Source organism: Sminthopsis crassicaudata, chromosome 2, assembly GCF_048593235.1.
Source record: "Sminthopsis crassicaudata isolate SCR6 chromosome 2, ASM4859323v1, whole genome shotgun sequence".
Lineage (NCBI taxonomy): Eukaryota > Metazoa > Chordata > Mammalia > Dasyuromorphia > Dasyuridae > Sminthopsis > Sminthopsis crassicaudata.
The window spans coordinates 226,646,829-226,661,341 of record NC_133618.1 but is presented as its reverse complement, the minus strand read 5'-3'; the positions used below and the strand labels follow the sequence as shown (position 1 = coordinate 226,661,341).

The following is a 14,513-nucleotide window of genomic DNA, read 5'->3' as shown; positions in this document are numbered from 1 at the left end:
TGCCACACCCCTTCACCATAGTCCATTGGTGCATACCATATTCCCTTCCCTACTCTCTCACTGTCTCTGTCTCTCTGTGTCTCTCTGTCTCTCTCTCTCTCTCTCTCTCTCTCTCTCTCTCTCTCTCTCTCTCTCTGAAACATCTCTCTCTCTTGTTTCTGTCTCTCTGTCTCTGTTTCTGTCTCTCTCTTTCTCTCTCTCTCTCAGAAACATTTCTCTCTTGTTTCTGTCTCTGTCTTTGTCTCTCTGTCTCTGTCTCTGAGAGAGAGAGAGAAAGAGAGAGGAGAGAGACAGACAGAGATAGAGACAGAGAGACAGAGAAACAGAGAGAGAGAGACAGAGAGAGAGAGAGACAGAGAGACAGAGAGAGAGAGAGAGACAGAGAGAGAGAGAGAGAGAGAGAGAGAGAGAGAGAGAGACAGAGACAGAGAGACAGAGAAACAGAGAGAGAGAGACAGAGAGAGACAGAGAGACAGAGAGAGAGAGACAGAGAGAGAGAGAGAGAGAGAGAGAGAGAGAGAGAGAGAGAGAGAGAGAGAGAGAGAGAGAGAGAGAGAGAGAGAACAGCAACAGACTCTCACTTTCTTAGAGGTCAGTATGATCTCACTCAGTCTGGTGTAAACAGCAGCCTCTATTATCACAACCAATTCTAGAAGATGTTTCTATGATCCACTTGTGAGCCTCATGGGTCCATCTAAAATAAGTTGAACTTTGATGTTGGAACTCAGAGGGGACTTAAAAATCTGATCATATTCCACTCATCACTTTACAAATAAAGAAAATGAAGCTCAGAGAGATAAAGGCATTTTCCCAAGGCCACATGGCTTGTTCAGTGTAGAATTGGGACAAGAATTGGGTGCTCCTGTCTCCCATTCCAGTGTTCCTATGCTATGATTTATTCCAACTGACATGAGGAAAAAAGCCTGTATTTGATCACAATACTGAGCCTTTCTTTCCTTGTGACTCCAAAGCAAGGATTTATGCCCTTCCTTCAGTTATCCCTATATATATGGAAGCAAGACATCAAAAAATCCCAGTATCTATATTTAGAATTCATCTGCTCTCCCATTCTCTCTATATTTTATATTCTCCCACCCCCAGATTAAAAAAAAAAAAACTTTTATATATCATTCATCATTCTCCCTCCGTGGCTGCTAAAGACTATAAAATCCCTCCCCTTCTTTCCATCACCACTCCCACTTTCCATCTTCTTCCCCACCCTCATCTCTGCTGCCCCAGCACCCTGTTCAACCTAGAAAATAGGTTCTTTGTGTGACATCATCCTCTAGGTCCCTGGCTCTCCAAGAGTTACTTAGGCAATCCCTGCTCCTCCAGAAGATACTGTCCAATTGCCAAGCAACCTACAGCTGTCCAATCACAGCACTCAGAGATGATGTCATGTTGAGAGCCGAACAGTGGTGCTGATGTTGAGAGAAGCCCAGAGCACCACTAATTGAGGGAGTGAGGAAGCAAGCAGCTCACCACTAACTGGGTTGGGGTAAGTAGAAAACAAATACCAATGCTTAGGGCATCTCTTAAAAAAAAAAAATTTAAAGTCATAGGAAAGGTTGGGGGAGGGAGGAACTAGGCAGCTAAATAGCACAGTGAATCTATTATGTTGCTGCTAGTTTACTCATTCTATTAAACTTTGTTGGATTCTTAGAGCAGTGAGAAGTGTCAGTAATAAAATAATGAGTTTCTGTAGAAGGAAAAGCTTAAGTTTTAAGCTTTGTCCCCGTTCTGGAGGCAGGGGTGGAGTCACTTGGGACCAGGAATTGGGGATTCTTTAATTTCTTGTGTCCATGAGGGATTTTTGTGCAGAAGGCATTATTAAGGAAAGAAAAAGATTTCTTTGAAAACCCACTCTGTCATTCATTCTGCCCCCCTTCTAGCTTTTCTGATCCTCTTATTGAATCAAGTGAAAAGCTACTTCTTTCACCTATCCAGCCTCACCCATCACCTCTTTTTGTTCCTCTGCTCTCTTTTTCTCTTCCTTTTTCCCTTCTTATTTTTCTTCTCCTGTCATCTTTTCTCTACCTTTGTCCTACATTACTTTTTCACCTGACTTTCACTGCACTAGGGAATATCAGTTTCCTTCCTAGTGGAGGCTTTTTTTTTCTATCCATTCCCCCTGCCCCACCCCAGCCTGAGGGCAACTTGCCCTCAAGAGTAGAACAACTCCTGTAGGTTCCCCACTTGTAGGGAACAGGAGGGACCACGCCCCCACAGCTTCACTCATGCAGGAGCAAGCACCCCCCCACACTCACCTATAGGTGCATCATAGAGGGGTTACCAAAAAATCAGGGATGTCCAGTTATGAGATATAAGAGACACGTGGCCAGGCTTTCTTTGTTCTACTCCCCCTGTACAGACTTGTGAAGTGTACAAAAATGGAGCATCTCTGAATCCTTTGCAGAGTCTGAAATGCTTCTGAAAGATGTCCCTGAGTGCTCTCTTGGGAGTATCCTGGGAAAGAATGTCCCCAAGATCCCTTTCTTAGGTGTTTCCACTTGGAAGACCTCCTTCTTCCAGCTGGGTTCCAACAGCAGGATTGATTGAGAAGCCCCTATCTTTCCCTCTCAAAGATTCTATCCTCTTTTATTTCTTTGGACAGCCTTAATAGAGCTACCAGAGAATCCAAGGCAAAATGAACTGTTGGGTGGGAATGATTGGAGCCAAATTGTTTGAGCTCTTAGGTCAGGTGGGGCTGCTGTATAGGTTAAGGTGGCAAGAAAATAAGGGAACTCTGACTCACTCAGAGATGGAGTTGGCTAAACTCTGGAGATATTGTAGCCATCTCTGGGGAAAGAAAGCTATCTCCACACCAGATAGAATGCTTTGAGGAATGAAATCATCCTAGTTAAAAAAAAAAAAAAAGGGGAGGAAGCATGATGCCATTGCTTTTCTTAGGTTAGAGTTAGAGTTCCAGGTACCGCCCTCTCCCCCCCACACATACTAGAATGTAAGATCTTTGAGGGCAGAGTCTATTTCACTCTTGTCTTTATATTATTAGTGCTTTGTATACTGCCTTGTATATAGTGGGTACTTAATAACATTTTGTTTATTTATTGAAGGGGGAAAAAGCAAGCCTAGATTCAGAACCTGCCTGCACTCCCACTTCCAAATAACCAAAGAGGGGCTGGCTCATATCCAGCTCATCCTTAAGTATTGATCTCTACCTCTTTCTGAAACCTACACTGAACCAATCAAGTCCTAAAGCTCTCTCATCATCTCAGAGTCACACCTCTGCAGCTCAATATCTCTGCCATGTGGGGTCCCTTCCTGACCACCTGATGACTGGTTCAATCACTGGGAAATTGTATGAATGCTGCCCAGCCTCAACAATGAATATTTATATAGAGGGAGCTATTATCCTCCTAAGTCTAGTTTTCTAACTAGAACTGTAACGAAGCCAGGGCAACTGGGGCTTTGTCCTAGATTACAGAAATTTAGAAGATGCTAACAGAACTTGAAATCCTTCAGTAATATTGAAATAACTGATCTTAACACATAATTGGCTTAATTCTTTTAAATATGAAGTTAATAGGTGGAACTTCTTTCTAAGCTTCTGAGAAAGCATAAGTGAAGCTTTCTCAGGTCTCATTTTTTCCCTCACCACTTGAACAATCCAAGGTCACTATTTTCTTTGCCTTTTTCTGGGTCCATTTTATGCCACTTAGCCCCAACACAAAAATTCCCTTCCCAATTTAGCAATTAAAGGTGCCCAACAATGGACTAAGAGACCTAGTGAGTTAATGAGCTTCTCATCACTGGAAGTATTCAAGCAGAGACTAGATGACACTTGTCAGTGATTATTGCATTGAGTGGAAGGTTGAACTAAATGATCTTTAAAGAGTCCAACTTTATGAACTTATGAGTAACTCAGACTTCATTTCAAATGAAGTTCAAGATATATCTCTCTTGTGGTGTAGGGAAGGGTTACCTGGAGAAGTTCCTAAGACTAAAGAAAAGAGTTAGTGTTGGGGGCAGCTAGTTGGCGCAGTGGATAGAGCACCAGCCCTGAATTCAGGAGGACCTAAGTTCAAATTTGGTCTCAGACACTTAACACTTCCTAGCTGTGTGACCCTGGGCAAGTCACTTAACCCCAACCTCAGGGGGAAAAAAAGTCCATGTTGTACTGTTTGCACAAGATTCTTAAAAGAATGGGAAAAGTGATAAGAGGGTCATTTTAGAGCTGTGCTCTAGTAAGAGCTGGTGAGTTGCTTCTTTTTTTAATCTAAAAATTATTTTAGTACCAATAAAATGATTTAAGTATAGAATGAGTTGACCCCCTTTGGGAATCAAAACAGGAAATGTTCATCCTGCCAGACAAAGAATGGCATGTTGAGGAAAATTGGCTCTGTGCACCATTACAAATTTTAAGAAAGGTGACAAGGTTTGATAAAAAGGAATTTAGATAAGGAATAGTGAAATAGCTGTGTCAGAGGACTTGGGTTTAAATCTTCTGTTTTACTAGCTAAATGATCACTTCGTTTCTATGAGCCTCATTTTCCTTCAAGCTGAGGGGGATTAGGAATATTTTCTAGCTCTAAAATTCATTGTTTGTAGAAATAAAACAGGAGAGACAACTATGAAGAGAACAAAGGAAACTCTACATGACTCCAACCATCCGGATGGAGAATAGAAGAAACAATATTTGGTGTACACTGTGCTAAACATTCAGATATTATCATCATCATCCAGATAATGATCAAATATTTCCATAAACCCCAAGTCTTTTCTTTTAGCAGGCCTGCTAAAAGAAAAGCATTTTCAAGCTGCTCTTAGGTGAAAAATGTTTTTGAAATTTTGAAACCATTGTGTCTGGGGGCAGAGGTATCAAGAGGCACAGAGAAATATCAGTGTTTGTTTTTTGTTGGTGGTGGTGATGGTGGTGGTGATGGCGGTGGTGATGGTGGTGGTGATGGCGATGGCGATGGCGATGATTTTCAAAATTTGGGAGAATTAAGAGAGGGAATTGAGATATATTTAATGTTATTTTAAGTGGCTTTTATAGCACTCACATTAGCTTTGGAACAGGAATATATATGACTCATAACTTGGTTTGCTTGACTTTGTCTTTTTAACCCCAGTACCTTGTACATAGTAGGTGTTTAGTAGAAACTTGAAGAATTGCATTGAATTGGATATACTCATAATAATTGTACCTCACTTCTATACTTTACAGTTTTTACAAATTTTTATTAGCCATTTGATCTTCATAACAAGCCTGTGGTGTTGCCTGAAAGGCAAGTTATTCCCAATAAAATGTAAGCTCCTTCAGGGCAGGGACTTTTTCAAGGGAGTTTTTTGTTGATTTTTAACCTCTAGTACCTATTTAACACAGTGACTGCCACACAGTAGGTAGTTAATAAGTGTTTATTGGCTGATTAATTAGTTGATTAGGTTATAGAGCTAGGATTTGGAGGAAGCAGGAAAACAAATCTAGGTCTTCCAACTTAAATCTTGTACTGTCTCTTTTGTATATTGGAAATTCGTGAAAACCTGATAGGAAAGGAGAGTAGTATATAAAAGCCTACTATTTTTATATACTCCTTTTGAGAATAAAAGTATTTTCTTTCTTTTTGCCCTAAATTTTTTTTTCTTTTCTACCTCATATCTTCATATGTCTTCTCCAACTACAGAAGTCTACCCTAAATTATACTCCATTCTGCTATATATAAAACATACTGTACCTCCCCCCCTAATTAAAAAAATCACACCTTCATGTTCTATTTCTTCATTATCCTGTATACTAAGAAGGCTCTGGACCAGAAGCCATGACAGATGGGCATGGTACAATAAATAGAGCAGTCTAATAGTGAGACAATTTCAAAATGAGAGTCTTAGTTGGCATATCCAGAGTGGGTGTGGGGATGCCTTTTAACTTTTGGTTCCATATATCAATAAATCTGAGATCTCATTGGTTTGAGTACTCTCTAGCTGGGTGGCAAAGGGAGTAAAGTACTGGACCTTAAATCAAGAATTCTTGAGTTCAAATCCAGCTTCAGACATTTCCTCCTATGGGACCCCAGACAAGTCACTTAACCTCTATTTGCCTCAGTTTCCTTAACTGGAACATAGGAATAAAGAAGCCTATTTGTCTCAAGTTCCTTCACTGTAATGTAAGGATAATGTTAGTACTTATCTCCTGATATTCTTATAAAGATCAAATGCGATCAGTAAAACACTACGAAAAGTGTTTGGTTTTTAGGTACCCAACAAATACTGGTTTTTAGGTACATGATAAATACTGGTTATTGTTTCTTGGCTCTCCCAACTGAAGATAAAGATTGCAAGTTTTCCATTTCTTTTCATCCTGTATGATTTTTTTAAATTCTATCTTTCCATAAATTCTCCATAGAGGATCTCTTCAGTGCAATGGAAATTTTTCTCTAGATCACTGACCTAGACTTGTGGGATCACAAGTATCAGTGCAGCACTCAGATACTCAATCTATCAGGCTTTGCCCCAGGTGCCATCCATTCCATGAACCTTCTTTTCTGGTTACATATGTTCTTGACAAGATATATTGCTCCATTGTTTGTGGGCAACCATTATGAGTGGTCTACTGCAGCCTTCCTTGTTGCCTATCTTGCATCTTCTCTCCTAGAGAAGTTTTCACATTTCACCATTATATCTTAAAATAAAAGACCTTATGAGTTGGATGGGACTGTAGAGGCCATCTTATCCAATCTATTCTCAAAAGGAATCCCTACTATAAACTATAAAACTATAAACTCCTTGTTTCACATTTAAAGGTCTTCACCATCTGTCTTCAAACTATCTTTAAACTGATTATACATTACTCCTCCTCAATTCACTCTACTTTCTAGCCAATCTGCTTTGCTTGCTTTTTCATATATATGACATTCCATTTTCTGGACCTGTGTCTCCAGGCAGTCTCCAATGCCTGGGAATGCTCTTCTTTCAGATGACTACTTCTTGGAACCTGTAGCTTGCTTCACAATTCAATTCAAGCAGCACTTTCTTCAAAAGGCATTTCATTTTGCTACTTGGTAATCCTTTCTATATATATATAATTCTAATCCTCAGTCATTTTGTATACATCTTATATTTCCTTTGCTATTAACATGTGGTATCCACCTAATAAAAATATAAAACTTCCAGAGGGTGAAAGCTGAGATTTTTAAAAAATATTTTGCTACCCCAAAACAAATGTTTATTGATCGACTGAGTGACCCTTCATTGGTTATGTATGTGGATTTCCATTTTTCTTCTTCAGAGATAATGATATTCCATGATTCTCAGCCACTCCCCTTAACAAAAAAAAAAAAAATGGTATTAAAGAGATGGACTTGGGATCTTTGAAAGGCCATTTAGAATGCCAAATGTAATCTTGCCCACTCTCTTCCAACTGGTTCAGTGTCAAATCTAGCTTATGATTCATTGTACTACCTAAGATAGATATTATATGAATCTAAAAGATGGAAATAGAGATAGTTTCCAGGTTGGCAAACCAAACCTAAAGGACCTGGCAAATTATGAAATTCAAGTAGGTAAGCCAAAATTAACATTCCTTAGGAATACAGGTCAAGTAAATGTGCAGAGGTTGATATCTAGATTTCAAACAATGAAAGTGGAATTGAGAGGGAAAGGAACCTGTATAGATTAAAGAAAAATTTCAGAAGTCCAGAATAGCAAACAAATCCACACAACAGAGAAATGAATGAGAATGTGGGTTGAGTTCAGGACAGAAGCATCTGGTCTTTTGTCTGAATTTAGTCAACTACCTTTCCTAGTGAGAGTGGATAAAGACCAACAATCATGTGCAACTTTCCAAAATAAAGCAGGGCTCCCTGTGTACTTGGGGCTGGGGAGTAGAGCAGAAGACAGATCTAAATCATCTGAGTTGCACTAGTCCTACCATCTATTCCCTCCTAAAGTGATAATGGGCTAGTTCTAACCCATTCCTGAAATCAGCTTTCAATTCTTCTACCATCCAAGGCCACCTAATAGAAGCGCCTTCAAATATGAGTTTTTCTAGAGGCAATGCTTTCATCCAAAGGAATGATTTAATAGTAGGTATTTTCAGCACCATGGATAGTCCAATGGTAGAGCCATTTTGAGGTCCCAGAGTTTTAGAACCCTTCCATTGAAACCACACAGATAGACATCTGATTCATTTTAATAATGATAAGAATAATACATTCATGTGCCCTTTAATGTTCATGAAATACACTTCTGACAACAAGTTAAAGGACAAAATGTGTGTATTATTATCCAGAAGAATGAAAATCTAAGTAAGCTCTTTGAGGAATGGGACTATTATTTATTTAGTGAAATTCAACTCATCTTTATGATATTATTTGAGATTTTCTTGGCAAAGAAATTCTAATATGGGGGCAGCTGGGTGGCACAATGGATAGAGCACCAGCCCAGAATTCAGGAGGACCCGAGTTCAAATCTGCTCTCAGACACTTAACACTTCCTAGCTGTGTGACCCTGGGCAAGTCACTTAGCCCCAGCCTCAGGGAAAAAAAAAAGAAAAAAAGAAATTCTAATATGATATTGGATTGTTTTGTCATTTCTTTTTCTAATTCATTTTACAAAAGAGTAAATTGAGTCAAACAGGATTAAGTGACTTTCCCAGGTCATACAGGTAAATGTTTGAAGTCAGATTTGAACTCAGGAAATGAGTATTCCTGACACCAGGCCCTGCATTCTATCCACTGTGTCACCTAGCTGCCCAAGGCTATGATAATAAGCATATGAATTATCATATGTCATTCCCAATATTATTTTATTTTTCTGGACTGCCTCTTAATATACTCATGATTCCTTTTTGGTCTTAGTGAACATAAAGCATCAAGGTTCTCAGACCTAGGTCTTAAGATCATAGATTTAGATTTAGAGATGAAAGAGACCTCAGAGGTCATTTATTCCCAATCCTTCATTTTGTAGGATGTGGAAATCAAGGCCCAGAGAAATGAAGTAATTTATTCTGTGTCAAACAAGTAGCAAGAAGTAGATACATTACTTACTTTATTTTATTTTAGTATTGATAATAGTAACAATGGAATTTATGTAGAAATTTGTTAAAACACTGTACAATACTCTTTTTCTTTTGAGGGAGAGCAAGGCAATTGGAATTAAGTGACTTGCACAGAATCACACAACTAGTATATGTTAAATATCTAACATCAGATTTGAACTCAGATTCTCCTGAGTACAGGGCCAAAGCTCTATTACTGCACCATCTAGCTGCCCCATAAATATCTCATTTTATCCTCACAACAACTCTGTGAAGTAGAGGATATAATTATCCCCACTTTATAAATGAGTAAAGTGATGCAGGCCAAAGTTAAGTGATTTGCCCACAATCAAACAAGTAAATATCCGAGACTATATTTGAACTTGTCTTCCTGACTCCAAGTCCAGTGCTCTGTCCACAATGCCACATAGAAACCTTTTGATCTTCTTGGCCCCTGTAAACCATTTGGATCTCTCCAATCTATAATATCCAGCCCCAATTCCTTCATCTCTTTTGTTTGTCTCTGGCCCATTAAGAGAATATCCTGCTCTTGCCTCTCCCTCCCTTTTTCTCTTATTAAACCTAAACCATCTTGGGTATAAGCAAGGATATTGATTTACATATGAATGAGAATATAAAGCCAGAAATAATATTCTAAGTTAAAATAATTAGAAGTATGTTTAAAAGCATTATGTTAGCCTAACTGGGTAGTTTCCAGCTTGTCATTCTGTGCAGCCTAAAGTTCCCTTAACAGAACTCACACCCAGCAGGATATACTTGCTGGCTGTAAACCCACACAGCTGTATCTGTTCATGGCCATCAAAAAAAGAGTCATGACTCATACTCCAGAACACCCTCACATTCCCACATCCCAACCCCACCTTTGTTAAGTCAAGACTCGTCCACTCAACCTCTGGACCAGGCTTATTCACCTACCTGGTTGTGCTGGACCAAAATTTATTCACTATTGTACTATCCTAATCTCAGCTTCAGCCAGCCAAGGAACTTTCTGAAAACTGGTGGGCATTTGATATGCCACCCACATTCCTACATAATCATTAACTAAATAAGATATCTGCCTTTTTATCTAGAGGAAGAAGGCGATATTGCTGGAGCTGTAATTAGTAATTTTTCTAACAAGGGAAAAGGGAGGAGGGGGGATGAGCTCCAGGAAACCAGGAGATTACTATGCTGTTAAAGGACAGGATGCTTAGGGAGCAGACTGGGAGCTGGGAATGCAACAGCCTGAGAGATAAAACTTTCCTAGGGCATCTCAGGCTTTTTATGTTGCTGAAGAGGGTGGAAGCACAATTACCATTGTCACCAAGGCCAAGTGTTGAGGGAAGAGAATATGCCCTAAATTTTCCATCCTGAGACAAAGCTCCAGTGACCCTATCCTAGCTATGGTTCTGAGGGTCCCCTATCATAGATTGCAGAATAATTCAACAAGTCACCCAGTTCATCCCCAGTCTGCATAAGAGCATTCCTTTGTATTAAAGGTCACTGGAGGGCTATCTCTAAGGAAATGATCTAATGGCTTCCCTTCTTATTCTCATACTTACCAAGAACCAAATCTAAAGAGTTTATACAGAGACCAGCCCCAGGTCATCAGTGATAAGTGATCTATGTGAATCATTCTCATTCTAAGAACATCACTTCAATTCAATTCAATAACCATGCGTTAAATGTTTTCACTCTATGGAGCACCACACCAGGCATTAGAAGTACGATATGAGTATAGATAAGATTCTAGATTGTCAGGATTATATAGTAATACACACATAACTATTTTAGTGGTGTCAGAAAGAGAACTTGGAAGTCATCTAGTCCAATCCTCTCATTTTAAAGAAGAAGAAATTGTTCTTCCACGGAGGTTAAATTCAAAGCCATATAGATCTTGAAGGAGGTGGGAAGCTTCCAAAGGCCCAAAGGGAATCCTAACCACCTTCTTCACCCCAAACCAACCTGGGAGCATCTCAGGAAACTGCAAAGCAGTTAGGCCAGGTTCCGTGTCAGAATTTCTTTATGTTTTCCAGGAGTCAAACCTGAGCTGTAAATTAGAATAGCTAGGAAGGACATCCTCTTAAAACAAGTATTGATAGTATTAGAGAGACATTCTCTATTAAAGAAATTGGAAATTACTTTCTCTGTGTGTAGACCATAACCACCTCTCTCAGAAATCATTAGCTCATCCAATGACTATCTATAGTATCTGTTTACTTCCTTCTCATCAAATACATTGTAGAAAAACCTTGCATTTTTCCATACCACAGAGCCCTTAAGACCAACCTCAGTGACCACAGCAAAGAAACCTCTTCCCCTTCCCATTCCTTTTTCAAACAGGAAGACATCGAAGACCTTGACTTCTTCAGCTACCCCCTAATAGACAGCTCTCTTTCTTTACACAAGACAGTGATAGATCCTGGAAGCAGAGCTGGTAGTAGCCAGCCAAATTAGGGATTACTATTTCTTTCCCTAGGGGTACTATGCTCTTATGAAAGAATTTTGGCTCCCCAGACCCTCCTCTTCTCCCAAACTCTGGGTTCCTTTGTCCAGGATATAGCCCATGCTCTGACATTCCTGATTACCTCTGTAACCTTGGGCAAGTTATTGAGGGAAAGAAGGCAAATTGCATTTATCAAGCACTTACTTAGGGCCAGACACAGTGCCCTAGAGATACAAACACAAGGAAAAAGAAAGGTCCTGTCTTAAAGGAGCTTACATTCTAATGATGGAAGCCATCATTAAAGGGAGCTGAAAAGAGAGAGAGGGGAATATATGTATTTCAACATCAGGGGATGGTTTCATGGCCCAGAAGCCAGAAAGAGAGCAAGAAATGGAGTGACAAGCAGCCTCAGTCTCTCCTTACACTGGAGGCTGCAAAAGGAACTCACCAATAAGAAAAAGGCAAAGGCCTAATAGAGAGAAGTTCCATGTTGAGAAGGCGGAGAGTGATTAGGTGTTTTTGAGCAAGGAATCCCCAGGTTCTAAGTAAAGTTTTAGGATGAAGGAGCATGATTTTAAAATCTAGAAGTCCAAAACAGAAGCAGGAAGGGAATTGAGCTCTCCAGATCTCAGTTTTCTCATCTATAAAATGAGAAGCTTGGACTAGGTCTGAGGATCCTTCTAGTTCTAAAGTCCAGGATTTTATACTTTTTGTGTCATAGCTTCTTGGACAAACTGGTAAAGACTATGGGTACCTTGTTAGATTAATTGGGTTTTTTTGTTTTAATCACAGTTGAAAGAGATTCTAAATTATAGTAATAGATTAGTGAAAATAAAGACGCATTTTCCCATCTAAATCCCATCTAAATAAATCCCATCTAAAAAGTCATGTACAATCAGCCATTGAAATAAAACTAGTTTGAGTGATCTTCAAGAAGGTGAGGTGCCACTTTTTGCAGATTAGTGACTAAAGCTGGATTTGAACTCAGGGCTTCCTGAATCTAGACCTAGTGCTCCATCCATTATACCACCAAGCTGTCTTGTAGCTTTTCCAACTTTAGCTTCAATTTCCTCTCTTCACATTTCAGTTGACACACTAGTGGGAAGTCTTTCCTGATTCTCCCCTAAACTTTTCAGCTACTGGTGCTTCCTTCCCCCTCATATTATCTATTATCTATATTATCTATTATATTATATATTATAATATATTATCATATATTTGCTATCTGTGCACTGTTTTATCACTCAAAGTAGAAGCTCCTTGAGGGCAAGCACTATTTCAGTTTTGTCTTTGCAACCCCAGTGCCTGCTGGCCCTTACTAAATGCTTCATAAATATGAAATTACTTGATTTTGTCGTCAGATTTTGCACACCTTAAGAGCTAGGAGCTGAACCTATAATTTCACTGGAATAAGGAACCTCCAAGTGAGCAAGCTCTCTCTACCAATGAATTTCAGCACCTTTTCTGCTTTTTATAGGCTTAGGAAGTGACCCAAAGCACTGAGAACTTGCAGAGGATCACCCAGCTAGTATGTCAAAAGCAGGATATCTTCCTAGATTCAAGGCTGACACTCCAGTCACAGCCTTTAAGAAGTATAGAAATGTGAATCATTTTTTATTATTCCACTACCGCCCTCTCTTCTCTCTCTTGCTGAATCCACAGATCTGGAGCTCAGGACTACTTACTACCTTAAAATTCATAAATTCTTTGAAATGAAGAGATTCCAGAAATCAAATATTTGCATTGTTTCTGAGTAGAAATTCTTTGTTTTCCCCAAAAGGCTTCATTTTTAGTGATAGGCAATTCATCATATCCAACTCATTCCACTCTTGGAGAATTCTAATCATAAGGAGATTATGTTCCCTACCCTTTTATATCAAGCTTAAATCTATTTCTCTGTAACAGTTCTGCCCTCTGGAGTTGAATTTGTACTTCTTTAGCATAAAAAAGCAAGAAGCTAACGCTAAAATCTTGTTACCATATCATGTCTACCTTATAGAGCTCTCATTGTTGGTTCCATGTGTTGACCAGCCCTCAGTCCTGAGTTCCTCACCTAACGCTTTCTCTATCTAACTTGTAATCTTTGAGTTCTTTAGTCTTTGGCTTGTCTACCTTAGTTCTTGGTAAGTTGCTTGATCTGACCCTTGCTAATTGCCAGTTTCTTACTGCTGAATGATGATTCTATCTGCTGTCTTTCTATGGCCCACAGCCATAAACCTTTCTATGGTCCATAAACCAAACCACTAGACCATTCAAAACACTTCTTTGGAACAGCCATGGCCAATACAAAATGTTGCTGAACCAGACAATCTGTAGGTCCCTAAAGTCATTCTATCAATCAATCAACAAACATTTATTAAGTGCCTACTACATACCAATCACTGAGATGAGGATGAAAGATTAAAAAGATTTTATCCTCCTAGAGTTTACCTCTTAAAAGCTTGAGAACCTAGTTCACTGTAGGTGTTTCACATAAATGTTGATTCAGTTAGATAGGTCTAGATCAATGGGGTCAAACTCAAATAGAAATGAGGGACACTAAGCCATACATAAAGATTCCTTCAGACTTAGAAAACCACATAGTGCCATTATCCCTTGACCATGAAAATCTATCAAGACATCCAAATATAATACGGTTTTCTCTCCTCCCTGGGTCTACTCTTCATAAACTAGCTTGAAGTACCTTTGTTCTCTTTCCAGTTTCTTCTGCTTCTACCTAGCCCACTCCCCAATCCCCCATGCTGAGCTAAACTTCCCTAATCACCAGTGAAGACCTCCATCATCTAATCCTGATTTAAGTAAAGTTTTGGCCCTAATTCACTAAGCAAGAAGTCTAGCCTGATCTCTAGTTCCTTCTATGCAATGAGCTCAACTCACACATTCATTCATTTAGTTCATTCAACAGACATTTATTAATCATAAAATCTTTATATTATAATAAATATTTATTTATTAAGCATAAAGTCTAGTGCTCTTTTAAACGAGCCAGACTGCTTCCAGGATAGCAACTGAGACCTGGGTTCAAAGTATCCCAGATGTCTGCCCTTTCAAGAGCTTAGGATGATACATCCT

At 39.2% G+C, this 14,513-nt stretch overlaps 1 protein-coding gene across 1 annotated transcript in view; it reads left to right on the top strand.

Annotated features, from left to right (window-relative positions):
* Nucleotides 1–1,380: 1,380 nt before the first annotated feature.
* The window catches only part of STMN4 (stathmin 4), a 29,978-nt gene continuing 16,845 nt past the window's right edge, over nucleotides 1,381–14,513 (top strand). The window contains exon 1 of the mRNA XM_074288374.1: nucleotides 1,381–1,498. The gene's annotated coding sequence lies outside the window, so the exon portion shown is untranslated. The remainder of the gene's footprint in view (nucleotides 1,499–14,513) is intronic.